This window comes from Trypanosoma cruzi, genomic scaffold (assembly GCF_000209065.1).
Source record: "Trypanosoma cruzi strain CL Brener 1047053516747 genomic scaffold, whole genome shotgun sequence".
Taxonomy (NCBI): Eukaryota; Euglenozoa; class Kinetoplastea; order Trypanosomatida; family Trypanosomatidae; genus Trypanosoma; species Trypanosoma cruzi.
In genome coordinates this window covers 225,950-239,565 of record NW_001849531.1, presented here as the reverse complement: position 1 = coordinate 239,565, position 13,616 = coordinate 225,950, and the positions used below count along the sequence as shown (strand labels likewise).

The 13,616-nt window shown below is 49.1% G+C and overlaps 1 pseudogene, besides 1 other annotated feature; it reads right to left on the bottom strand.

The window, feature by feature from the left end:
* Positions 1 to 13,616: part of a sequence feature (areas merged during assembly that could not be assigned to a particular haplotype. This can correspond to areas where the two haplotypes were merged or to regions with more than two copies in the genome that were merged during assembly.) that runs on past both edges of the window.
* Tc00.1047053504153.90 lies at positions 282 to 13,283 on the bottom strand (annotated as a pseudogene).

Here is a 13,616-nt window from a genome sequence, read left to right as displayed (position 1 = left end):
ATATCGCACTTCCTTCCTTATTTCCTTTAAGATGTGTTTCCTCCTTCTGTGTAATAATGCGATATGTATTGTAAGAAATCCCTAGTTCCCCGCAAATGACGGAGGAATGAGAGGCAGAAGAAAAGTCATGCAGCAACCACACACACACACAAAAAAAAAAAAAAAAACGCTCTTCTAAATAAGGATGGTCCAAACGTGCCTTTTTTCCCCTTCTCCCTCCTTCCCTATCTCCGTCACTATGTACAGCTCTGTTTTTGGTCTCACTTTCACACTTTTTCTTTCCTATACAGACATGAGAAATGCCGCCACTCCACCAAGAAGCAGTTTTTCCGCCATATCGCTATCGCAAGAGAGAAAGAGGTCCATAATAGCCGCGGTACGCCCAGCGTTTGTATAGATCGGAATGCGGGCCAGGCCCTCGGTATTGTGCTTACTCATCCACGCGGCCCACACATCACATGACAACGGTGTCGAAGACGGCGAGCTTGCAGAAGGCAACGACAGAATGCCTTGTGCATCCAGCAGCGCCCCTTGAAGATGAATAGACTTTCCCTTAAGCGTGAAGCCAACGCCAAGCCTATCTGCAGTACGCCCGACAGGTGTGGCCACAAGCATCAACTCGACGAGGGCTTCATTGCTCACACGCACTGTGTACAGCCGCAGCGCATTGAGAAAAGTTTGGGGACGCAAAAAGTCGATCAGGTCAAACGGTGTTGATGGAGAAAAAGGACGCTTTGCATACTCCATCATCGTGTCCCTCCTTCGACGCAGGAGCGCAAACCACAGCTTCACGTCCTTGGGGCCGTCCATGAGGTCCAACCATCGGGGCGGCACACGACCGCCAATGAGCTCTGTCCCCTCTTCCCGCAGCTCCGGTGAAGGAATAAGCGTGCCCTCGACAACGCAGCGCAAATCGTAGAAGGTTTCCGTGAGATTGGAGACAATGCCCACCAAAAGTTCCAATTCTCTCATGAAGAAAATAGACATTGGATCCTCCTTTGTCTCACCGGGTGAAACAGTCGCAGCATTTCCCTCGGGCTCCAGAGCACTGTTTTTCCACAGCTCCAAAACAGGGGCAAGCAGCGTTCGCCACGCCTCTGTCGCTGAAACGCAAACCTGCGCCAGATGAGAAACGGTATGCAAATCCTCCGTCAATTTCAATGCAAATTGCTCCTTCACTGCGCGGTCCGCGTTATCGGGAAGACTCAAAATGGATGGGGAATCCGCATCAGGAAGGTGCTCGCGAATAAATTGCACAACCGCTCTATGCACATTCGTAGCGGGTACACGCATATCATCATATAACCTTCGGTCGCACGAGACAAGCGTTTCATCGTTGAATATTCTGGATATCAGCCGTTCCAAAACCCGCTCATCGTGTGAATTCTCCAAGCGCCCACCGTAAATGCATTCTTGCAGTAATCCACGTACAGTTGTCCAGTCCATCTTATCACGCGACAAAGTACAGAGCACATCTGCCGCGGACTTCAGGTCGGCGGAAGAAAATTCGTAGAATTTCACCCAGCCCTGTGGAATGTAACCCCTCCGCTCCTGCAGAAGCGCGTGAAACCATGCCAATCCAAAAAGCACCTGAGACGTCGTTTTTGTCTTGCCCTGGAGAAAAGCCTCATCCCATGTTGTATAGGATTGAAGAAGATTTTGTTTCATACCTGGAGGTGCTTCAATCGTCACCTTCGCCGACATGCGCAACAAAACAACTGGAAAAGAATCATGTGGTTCCGTCGTAATTATAAGACGAAACTCAGCGCTGGGAATAGGCATGGCACACAATTCCTTCTCAAGGACTGAGGCCCAATCCAGCACAAGATGCAAATTCTTCAAAAAGAGCCAATCCCCCTGAGCAGCACACCGATGAAGGTGCAGCATGGCATCTTCGGTTTGACACCACCCCACGCAATCTGCGTAAAACTCCCCTTTCCCACAATACGCAACGCAATGTCCTGAATCTCCAGGCTTGGGTCTGCTCCTCTGGAAGTGATGAGAATTATGGGCGTGGTGGCCTTGCCGTGAGTAAGGGTTTCTTCCAGTGACGTGACGGGCATGAGTGTGTCAAGCTTCAGAAGATTCATAATGACATGATGCATGAAGTCCGTCAGACGATCCGGCCGGAAGGTGTTAATGAGGAGAAGTTTATCCATTAAAGTGAGGCTCGCATCCTGCTCAAGACTTTCCTCGGGAAAACTTTCCATCATCCATTTACTCCACCGTCCATTATCATGCAGCTGCCACTTTTGCATATGCCCTGCCATCACTTCATCCGCTGCCATCAAAATAAACTTTCTACGTGCCGTTGCTGGAGCCCATGAAGGGAATCCCTCATTTCTGCTCTCATCAGCTTCCGCATGACTGGGAGTAGTCGAAACGCCGATAAACACGTTCCATAGGGAAGGAGGAAACTCCTCCGGAAAGAAACCCTGCACCAGATGCATCCCAAACATGAGTCGGTCACTTTTTAAAAGGCCCAGGCTAACGTGAAAGAAACACTTCTGGGCAAAGCTGAGTGTAAGACGCTTTATTTTGAGATCCAAATCCGAGTCTCCGTTGTATGTATTCAGGCACTCAACAAACAAATCGATGAAGTCGCTAAGTCCAAAGTGGTACATGCGATTCATCCTCTCCACATCCTTTACAAGAAAAAAAATTGTGGCTCCCTTACTGGCAAAAGGACGGTATACATTACGTTTCTCGTCCAATTCCACTTGAAGAGAATGGGACTGTTGTAGGGCCTCTGTAATACTCGAGGCCTGCATCTTCACATCATTCAAAGCCCCAATAAGAGCCGCATTCTCCAATAGATTTCCATGGGAACTGGCAAGGTCATTTAATAGTCTTTCCTCAAGCTTAACAAGTTCTAGTTTGAGATTTTCTTCCTTTTGTAGCAGCTCCACACGCTGTTGTTCAAGCTCGGGACGCTCATGTTGAATTGTCACGCCCAGCAGTTGATTCTCAAGGCCAAATCTTGTCACCGAAAAGTTTACTTCCAACACTAACGCCGCAGCCCCTGGGGGGAGAGCAAGATCTGTGCGTCGTGTGAAGAGCATAATACGGAATGTGTCCTGCCAATCCACTTGTTTGTTACCAACTTGTACAACACGTTTGGCTCCCGCCGAGAGAAGATCCCGTCGCAGCAGTGGATACAAAATGGGCTCGATTCCATCCACATCTACCACAAGAAGGGTTTTTCCAAACCGCACAGCGAGCTCCAGCGTATGGGCAAAGCGTTCATCATGCACAGATGTTATCTCCGTAACGACATTGTTATTCTTTAAGTGCGTCTTCACCCACTCGATGGCCTGGTTGGCAGGGTCAATGACAAGTGGAGTTTGCACCGCATCTAGCATGGCGATGGCATTTTCCTGACTCAGATCATCTCTTGGGAGACCCTCGCTCTTCCACTGCAACAAATCGCTTTCACTCCGCATGAATCCGGTCACTGTCACCGCCGATGGGAAGTTTAGACGGTCAGACCACTGTTTAAAGTACCGTTGACGCACATCCTCTGTCTCCTTCGCAATGTACGTCATAAACGCAGCGGAGAGAAGAGCCCGTCTTGGAAGCAGCCGATTGTCCGTTTCAATTTTCTCCGCATCTTGCGCCCAACGTGTCTTCTCACTGCCAAGCTTCTCCAGCAGCTCACACGCCTTCGACAGTTCCTTCTCAGCCTTTTCGAGCACATCCTTCAGTCTCTCCGCCTCTTTACACTTTTTTGAGAACTCTTCTCGCAGTTTCTCAACGGCCACATCAATTTGTTTCAGTTTCTTCTTCAGCGCATGCAGCTGCTCCTCGCCCTCCTTCTGGTTCTTCTCGAGCTGCTGCAGTTGGGAGTTAAGTGGAGAGATGCTGTCAAGGATGGTGGAGTAGTCGACCGTCGCCTTCACCCAGGCAGCCATTGGAGCCGCTGCAACAGACGCGCGGTGGATCACCTCGGGTTTGAATGAATTCGCCTTTTGGTGCAGCAGCCGACCGACGTTCTCACGTATGCCACGCGTCACTTTTTGCGCATCAAATTCAAGAATGCGCTCCTTCGCACCTCGCTCCCCAAGAAACTTTCGCATCGACTGCCATGAGACATCGGTGACACCAAGAAGAGCAAGAACGCCCTCCAGCACATCCCGCACCGGCTCCGGCGGTGCCTTGAGCGAACGAATTTCATTGAGTTGTTCACTGCGGATCGAACTCACAGCCTCTCGCGCCGCCTCCAGTGAAGGTTTTATTCCACTCAACTCATCTTCAACCTTTTGCCGCTTGACCAAAATCTCCTCGTGTTCTTCCTTGAGCCTCTCCTGCAACTCCTGTGCATTGTCCCTCTGCTCCTTGGACTCCTCCATTTTCTTCTGAATCTCTGTCAGGGCGCCATCTGCCTCTCTTTGCATCGCCTCCACTTCTTCTTTTTTATGTGTGACGTCCTTTCGGATCTTTTCCACATTTTCCTCAGCTTCATGTAACTTTGAAAGGCCCGCCTCAAGACGTTTCAGGTCCGCCTCACTATTCTGACTCTTTCCCAGTAAGATCTTCTTATACGTCTCCATGAACACTTGAAATCGCCCTGGAGTGGCATCATTTCCAAATGCCTCATGCACAGCAAAAAGCTCACGATGCAGATGAAATCCTTTATTGGCTGGCTCTGCCTCTATGCACTTCATGATATTCTTCAAACGCTTTTTGCATATTGTCCGCGTCGCATCGTTGCTCCAATTGCCCATCCAGAGCAAATCACAATTGCTGAGAAGCCCTGGGTTAGACTGCAGACGCACCAAGAAGAGAGCGTGATGGCTGTCCATTGTAAGTGCAAGACGTAAATTGCGACGCAGACGCATCAAAAAGTACGCGTAAATACTCCCAATGTATCCACTGCTGGCCGCATCCTCCCGCAGCGATGTAAACATTGTCTCCAATTCCTCCGGAGTGAATAGGCCAGGGATATCTCCGCTGCTTACAAGGCTATTGACCACCTCAAGAAAACTCTCGTCAACAATGTTATGCTCATCAAGCAAAAGCACTAGACGTTCATTTTGCGTGGTAGCCCGTTGCACAAACTGCCGTACATCGTTTCGAAAGTTTTTCACACTATATCCTTGAACCATGTTCAGTGTCACCACCTGCATGCGCAGCATATACGCTGCAAGGTGAACGGCGTTGCGTCGACCAACACCGGGTCGACCGACGAGAATGAGATGACCGACGGGGCGTGCTAGGATGCGATCAATACGTGAGATCCATGCGAGTGCCTCGGGAATAATGTGCACATTAAGTTCCCTGAATTCACGACCGTACTTCACCAAAGCCCGTTCCACCTCGGCCGCGATCATCTCATACGGAACCCCTTTAAGCGGTTTCACTCCACGCTCATCCACCTCGCTAAACCATGAAACAAACATGATGGGGTTTGGTTCATCCTTCGATGGCATCGAGTACCCAATGGTTGCAAGTAAATCCGAAATAATTTTTTCCGCTCGTCGTCGATCATCCGTCCTTGAAAGACAGTCTGCAAAAATGCAAATGCATTCATGAGCCAAGGCGGCTGGCAGAGTGGTCGTTTGAGAATCCATGGCATACATGAGGAGATTGGTGACACAGTTGGTGATGCTGCGGGGAGAAAACAAACAATGGGCGTATTCCTCTCCTTCAAATCGACGCTGAATTCTCTCAAAGACATTAATCAAGAACTTTGCAAAACCACTGCCATCATTGGACTCTGCTCCATCACCAATGGCTGCGTTCTTCATCAACAATGAGAAGTATGCTGTATAAATTTGTACAAGACTAGCGCGTGATGGATATGACATGGATACAATACATACGCTAGCAAGAAGACGGGGTGAAACCTCATAGCGACCCGCAGATGTAGTGGGGTTCATGCTGGCAACAAACTGAACCTTTTCGACGCCTATCCATTCCAGATCACTGTTGTAGAACCCATGATACATGATCAATTGCAATAAAAATGCATGAAGTTCTACAGTGCCATACTTATCCGGTTTGGGCAAGTTCACATTCTTTAGAATCACCACAAGTCGCTCCGCATCCTTTGGTCGATAGACATGGCCCGTATTGGTACTGGAAAGGGTGCATGTCTGTTCCAGTTTCTGAATCAAATGTAATGACGTCGTTTGTGCGCAGCAATGAATTACTGTTATCTTTATACCAGGATAACGTGAAAAACATTGTTGTAGAGCTATGCTCTTTCCGCAGGCCTCCTGTCCGACAAGAAAGAACGGTCGGCAGTGGGGGTCATCCACAAGTGGCTCAAGCGTCGTCAAAAGACGCTGCACATCCGTGGTGTGAATCACAGCCCCCGTGTTGAGCAGTGTCTCCGGGGAGACGTCAAGGCGAAGATCGGCGGAAAACTCGGCAAGATGTTTCTTCTCACGATCATAGAAGGTGTCAAATGGACGTTTGCTAGAAATGGGGCTTAGTTTGCTAAGTTTATAAAGTGTAATGGAGATCTGCTGAGCACCGTAGGCATGCAGCATCCCACACAAACCCCGCATGAGTGAGAAAACAAAATCCTCCTCGCTAATTGTGTGTAAGACATGCGCAAGGCAGGAATTAATTATGCCTAAAGGTGTGGTCGGCAAAACGAGAGCGCCTAACTCCAACACCTCCTCCACAGCCGGAATAACATACTTTTTGGTGAGAGGGCCCAGAAACTCTCTGCGTTCAGCGGTTTGTTTGCCCAAAAAAGAATCCACTGCACACTCAAGGCTGATATCCTTCGAAGAAAACAAAATGACACCCATGCGAGAGACGGTAGCAGGAGACGCGTATGCCAGGCTGTGGGTTTCAAAAATAAAGTTTACATTGTTGCTGAATTGAATGCGAACACCAGTAGGAAGCGTTAGCAGCTTGTTGTCGTCTAAGACGGAGTTCAAGGATTCAATCCATTCCGGGTCAATGTCTCCATCGCACAAGATCCAGGGCCGATGGTCCTTAGGACATTTCACAACTTCCCGTGCTGCAGCAGAGAGCACACCATCGTGCCACTCTCGCGTGTCCAGATCCATATATCCAAGCAGCTGGTGACGTGGTACCGCCTTTGGATTCATGGTATGAAGAGGCACTTCAATATGAAGAATTTGTAGTGCCCTGCGGAGAATACGCAGCAGAGTACTCTTGCCGCTACCACTTGGTCCAACCAATACAACACCCATGCGTTGATTCATAGCTTCTTGTAGCTGTAGAACCTTGCTGACCTGTGCCGAGATAAGCTGTAGTCCTAACTCTTGCACAGCCTTTTCAATGGCTGACTGAAGCTCCCCGTACGTCACTTCACGGGCCGAAACCCGAGGAAACATATCTGCCATTAGTCCCTGAAACAGCTTGGCATCGTCAAGGGTGAGTTTGCTCAGAGTGTTGGTATTTAAGGACTGTAAAATGAGTTCCGCCTCCTCCGCTTCAGTGGGATCCTTCCCCTCGTTTTCCATCTTCCATGTATGCATCAAGGTCCCTGCAAGGCACAACACAGTCTTAAGGGAGCGCAACCCCCAGTCATAATGCTTTTGCTTCGTCATCAATTGTTCACAAAGGCGGTAAAGTTCCACAATCTTCTTGGAAAGGGGTTTGGCGTGTGTGAAACCCTCTGAAAACAACATGGTGGATGTGATCAACTCATTGTCCGGTGCACTCATGGCCACCTCACGGAATAGCTGCTTTAAGTTATCCGGTAGTTTAGTTCGCCCACCGTAACCCTTCCCCGCGGGGTTAAGCGTCACAAAAATGCCGGCATTTTCATTCACTTGGATAGAACGATGAAGCAAAATACACGTGGGGTCACGATTCTTAAGAGCCTCTTGAATGACCTGAATCATTTGCGACAGCGCCGATAACTGATCTATTTTAAGGCGGTTAAATTCATCAAAGCAACCCCATGCTCCACACTTTACAATGCCAGTGAAAATTCGGCCCATAGCCTTAAAGTCAATGCCCTCACCACAGTTAAACACAAGGACTTGTCGTCCCAGAGCAGATCCAAGTGCCTTTACCGATTCCGTCTTGCCCGTACCAGCGGGTCCGTATGGGTTACCGCCGTAGCCAAGCCCCATACCTTTTGTAAGCACCAAATAGCACTTGTCTGTCAGTGGGGTTTGCACTAGTTTTGGTGCATTGCCTTGGTATTCGTAGCTGTATAGAAACGTCGTATCCATCATGGAGACAACACATCGAGACCCATCTGAAACGTAGTACCGTAACTGTTTCTGCCACCACCATGAATCCAGTGCACGGACACATTTTTCCTGCAGCAAATCGACAACCTCAATACTGTGAATCACGTCAAGGATGAGGGATTTGACTTTAAGTCTGAAGACATGATCCGCCACAGAGGAAACTTCCGTCAGACGATTGAGCTTACCCCGCAAGGAATTTGCCAACTTGGAAAGACCCCCCGAAGGAATTGCATTCTCTACATCCATCGTAAACTGCACCTGCTGTGCCACCTGAAGGATCTGTGATGGAAAAGCATCCATCACGGTGGGTGCAGACACGTCCTCAGCTCGGAGACATTTCACAAGAAGGCCCCGCAGTGTTTCTCGCATTTGAGCATCCAAACGACACAACCACTTTTCCACATCATCATCTTCTATGGATATTCTCCCAGAGAGTTGCACCTCCTCCTTTTCTGCAGACACCATGTGCGTAATCGCCTTCCTATCCTCGCTAAACACAACGGAGTGAATGCCCATAAAAAGCTTCTTGAGGTGTGTCTGAATCACAGACGGGTTCTTGCTATGTCCAAGAATTTCCAGCATGTCCTCATCACTGATGAAGTAAAACCGTGGAAAGCTTTCGCGTTTTGCCTCCAAAAACTCCATCAATGACTTTTGACAACGTTCAATTTGCTCCAAAATGCTTTTTAGACGATCTACAATGTCTGTTTGAGAGCCAATACTCATAACACGTGGATCTGCCTCTACTTCTCGCATAATAAACACAAATTCTTTATCCACACGCTTGAATCTGGCTTGCTCCTCCGGTAGGGCACCACGCGCAAAAACAGGCTCGAGATATGTCCATTTTCGTTGAATTGTGTTCATCAGTGCAAGCGACTCGGCGAGGGTCGCAAGCTTCACCTCCCAACCAGAAATTTCGTCTGCAAAGTGGGGGAAGAAAGGACTGTCTTTAAGGGAATTGATGAGGGCCTGGTTGTCACTCACCTGCGTCAACGTATCTTTCCACTCTGTAATAAGCTTCACTTTTTCAGGCATCGACAAATCCGAGGGGTTCGCCAAAGTAAAAGTTGCCTCCAGCGCCCATGCCCGCAAATCTTGCAGAGCATCACGTATTTGAACCTCCCCTTGTGCTCTTGCATGAAGTTGTTTCAGCTCGGCTTCTTTTGCAATAATCTGCTTGTAGTGGTCGAGAATGTCACCAAAAGTGAGTTCAGCTGTTTTCATACCCTTTTCAATACCCAGCAAACGAAACATTTCGTTCCAATGCTCATTCATCATACCTTCACCACGTACAAAACGTAAAAGAGGAACAACAGTAGACCACTCATGAAGCAAAGCCTCCAAGTATTCGACAATAACCCTGCCAACGCTACTATTACTCTTGGAAACATCCCCTCCTGAGAGCTTTTTCCTCCATTCTTTAATGAAGTCCTCAAACAAATATGTGTGGCCACGGAATGTAAGCCAATCCTCCTTTCGCAATTCATGTAGACTCTCCCTAAATGCTTCGTAAAGTTCCCACATGGCAGCTGTTTCCATCACATCCTCCACCGTGAGAGTAATCTGGTGAAAGTTGGGAGGGGGGGATTTGAAGTATTCACACTTGGACTCAAGATCCCGTCCTTGGGCCCGCAAATCCTCCAGCTCCTGAAATTCATCCTTTAGTGTAGCCAAAGTCTTGTTAATGAGCTCCATTTTATTCTCCTTGAAGGCAAGTACAAGATGCTGCTTTTGCTTTTCCCATTTATTTGTAAAGCGTTGTCCGTCCTTGAGGTGCTTTTGAATCATGCCATCCAGCGAGACCCGCATCTTTGACACGGAGGCGTCAATGATTTTGTGATGTGATGCCACCGCCTCGGACAAATGTTCCCAACGCGATTTTGTGGCGCTGAGGTCGATCGCCGTGCCACACTGCTGGCGAAGAACTCGGTTCATCTTCTCCACCTCCGTGAACTTCGCCTCGTACGATGGCATGGTTTCTACAAACTCATAGTACGCCTTATTTGCCTGCCCCACCTCATCCATCGTTATGGGCTGTCGCGTGATGATGTTGGAGGCGTTGAACACAAAATCGTCGATATCCGCCAGCGATTTCTGCATCGTCTTACGCATCGCATTGAGTAACGATTCCTCGAGGCGGTGAAGTTGTTCCTCCATGCTGGCCTTCGCTGGAATGTTGCTGAGCGTGAAGCAGTCCACCTTCATGTTGTTTTCAATGCGCTGGAGCTTTTGAGCCTGCTCCTTGACAGTATTGAAGCCGTCGACAAACTGTGGCAATGTTCTGCATACTTCTTCCACCACAGTGTCAATGTCTGGAGCACCGTTGACGCCACATGCGCCAACCACCATCTGCGCCTGAAATACCTTCCGCAGGCGAGAAAGCTTCGCAAAAAGATCCAATGCCTTGAGCTGCACGGTTACAAGGAGGTCCTTGTTCACAAGTGGCATCATTTCATACATCTCGTATGGTCCACCGGACTCTCTTTTTTCTTGCAATCCACGAAATCGTAGAGGCACGCTCACAAACTCTCGTAGCTTAACGTAATATGCCTCTCGCACAGCCTCAAAAGATGGCTTAAAATGCACTTGACCCTGTTTGAAGACAAGCTCCACCTTAAACTCCTCCATCTTTTCATGTAAAGTCTCTAAGCCGCGTTGGTATTGGTATTCCAATGCCTTGTAAATTTGAGCGTCAAGGTGTTGTCGCCAGGTTTCATAATTGCCAAAACGATGTGTGTGAAGGAATTCTACAAAGGCGCTTCGCATGCCGTCCACGGCGCTTCGCCACTGGTCCATGTGTCGTGTGAGGTCCACGTTATGGAGTGCAATCACTTGACTGATGAAATCACCGTGAAAGCGGCGAATGCTGCGGTTGTCGTTACTGAGAGCCTCCACAGCGTTCTGAAACCGCATGTTAATCCCCTCCAGTTCATGATAATTGGCAAGCGGAATGATACGGCTATCCGTGTCCCCGTAAAAAATCTGCGCTCGTACACGCGTCGACGCAGCGTCCAACACTGGGCGTGTACAGTGCAGCATTTGCCGCTGCACGGTGTTGTAGTTACTAACTATCTGCATCGTGCGTGTCGCGGCGTTCATGAATCGCTCGCACAAATCTATTGTGTGCTCCACCTCCCTGCTGAGCCGTAACCCCTTGCCGCCTCGGCGGGTGTTTTGGACATCCGTAAAATTTTGATGATTGTTATCGTTATTATCATCGCTACCGCTGCTTCTGGCGCTGTCTTTGTTGATGCCTTGTCTTCCATTACTTTTCTTTTCGGTATTACCGCCTTCCTCATGTCCACCGCCGCAACCCCACCAGCCACGCACGCTGTGGAAATCCTGGATAAGTTGTTTAACGGACGCATGCAGCGTACACACGATGTAATCCTTGTCAACGCCACTAATGACAAAAACATCCTGAAGATTGACCACCTTCTTGCACTGTGTCTCCATGCTTTGCTTCCACGAGGTCAGCGCCTCCTGCTCACCCTCCTGTGTCTCGTGAATGAGCGCTCGAGCCGGGTCTAAAACCTTCTCAAGATCCGCCGAGAAACCAAATAATTTCGCCGCGGTCTCCAGCACCTGCGCGCACTCCGCCTGGCAGCTCTTCAGCAAACGTAACATTTGCAGCTCTGTGGTGGCCCGACGTTTCTTGTTCTCATAGCGTCCACGTGCCTGTTCGATGTGCTGGATTAAAACACCCCTAACGGCCTCCAGTTCCCCTGTAATACCACTCCGAACCCCTTCCCTCTGAAGTAGTATGCGATGCTGCTGCAGCAAACGAAGAGAGCCATCGGATCCTTGCTGCTGAGTGGCAAATAACTGCTTCACACGCCCCCGCAAGTTGTCTTCCAGAAATAAAAATTCCTTTTCGAACTTCCCCCGACACTTTGCCCACCGTTCATCGGAGGTGCTCTTGCTATCCGTAAGGCTCTCCTCCTTGAATATAACTTCCGGCACAATAGTGTTTTCTATCGCTCCATTAGTGAGTTTACTTGCGCTTGCCAACAACTGTCGGATGTGGACAACATCTCGAAGTCGCCCAGAAAACTTTTCAAGTGTCTCGTCGTGAAATTTGCCGCCATCCCAGCCTGCCCACTCCTCCTTTAGAAGCTTATGCGTTATACCTTTCCACTCTGTGATCAATGCCAAAGCCTTCTCAAGGTGTTCCAAATTCATGCGCCAAGGTCCACGCCAATCCGAGCTCTCAAGCAGAATTTGCCCCTTAATGTACTCCCGAAGATCCCCGGACACAATGCATAACAGAGAATTCGCATTCACCTTTGTACGCTCGTTGCGTGGGTTGCAGTTCCAGTACAAACGAAGGGATTCATGTACAAGATTCAGCACCTCTGACGCCTCCAGTAATGTAAATGACTTAAGACGCCACTGGGAAGGGAGTTCACTCTCAATCGGTGCTGTCGCATAGGAAGAGATGGCATTCCCCAACGCCCGTAGATCCATCCACACCTTCATCAAGGGGCCGTCGGGCAAACACCTTGTTGTTGACATAGACGCTGAAAGCATTGACGCATCCAGATTTTTTACCGTTTTATTTGGAATCAGTTCCTTCTCGGTTCCAGAGAAAACTTGTATGCAAACTGACTTCGCAAGAAGAATGTCCCACCTTGTGCCAGTAGGACACAACACCTTTGGAAATTCCGTCACAAGCCGTGCCCCCTTCTCTACCTCCCCAACCACCTCCATGTAGAGCATTTCAAGCATCTCGTACACATGCGGATTACTTGGCAGAGAGTCCAAAGCCCCCGGTAGAGCGTCCATCTCAACGAAATCGGCCATAAAATTTCCAAATTTTACGGTGTTTTCCCTAAGCAAGGTGACATCCGTCTCATCATCCTCTCCGGTGAGGCGGAGGCTCGTCCGGCCTGTCACTTCACGCACAAGTGCCGTGAAGAGTCTCTGTACCTCATCGCCAAGTCGGTTCTCTTCTTTTTCACCAAATGGGGAAAACTCAAACAACGCACAGTCATCGACACGAGTGGCATTTGCAGCGCCAAAAATAACCTGAAGATGACGCTGCGCCGCGGAAAATAGCTGCGCCTCCACCGCTACAAGTCCCACACGCTCCATCACACAACAGCGGCAGACAGATACAACGAGGGGGGTATATTCGTACCTACGCGTGTACGTACGAGACTTTCAGGTCGTGTCGGCAGACGCAAACAATCTTTACTTCTGCTTCCCGCAATTTTTCCTTAGGTGGGTGTGTTTCTCTGCCTTTGTTTGCTCTTGCCGTTTCCTCTCTTCCAATTTCTCGCTGCTACTACTGATGCTGTTGTTGTTCTTCTTTTCTCTCCTCTTTTTCCACTTTTTTGATGTTGACTTTTTCCCCTGCCTCCCCCCACGCGCACTCACACTCACCCACGTCTTCTCCTTTTCGCCTTTGCAGACGGTACGCCGGTC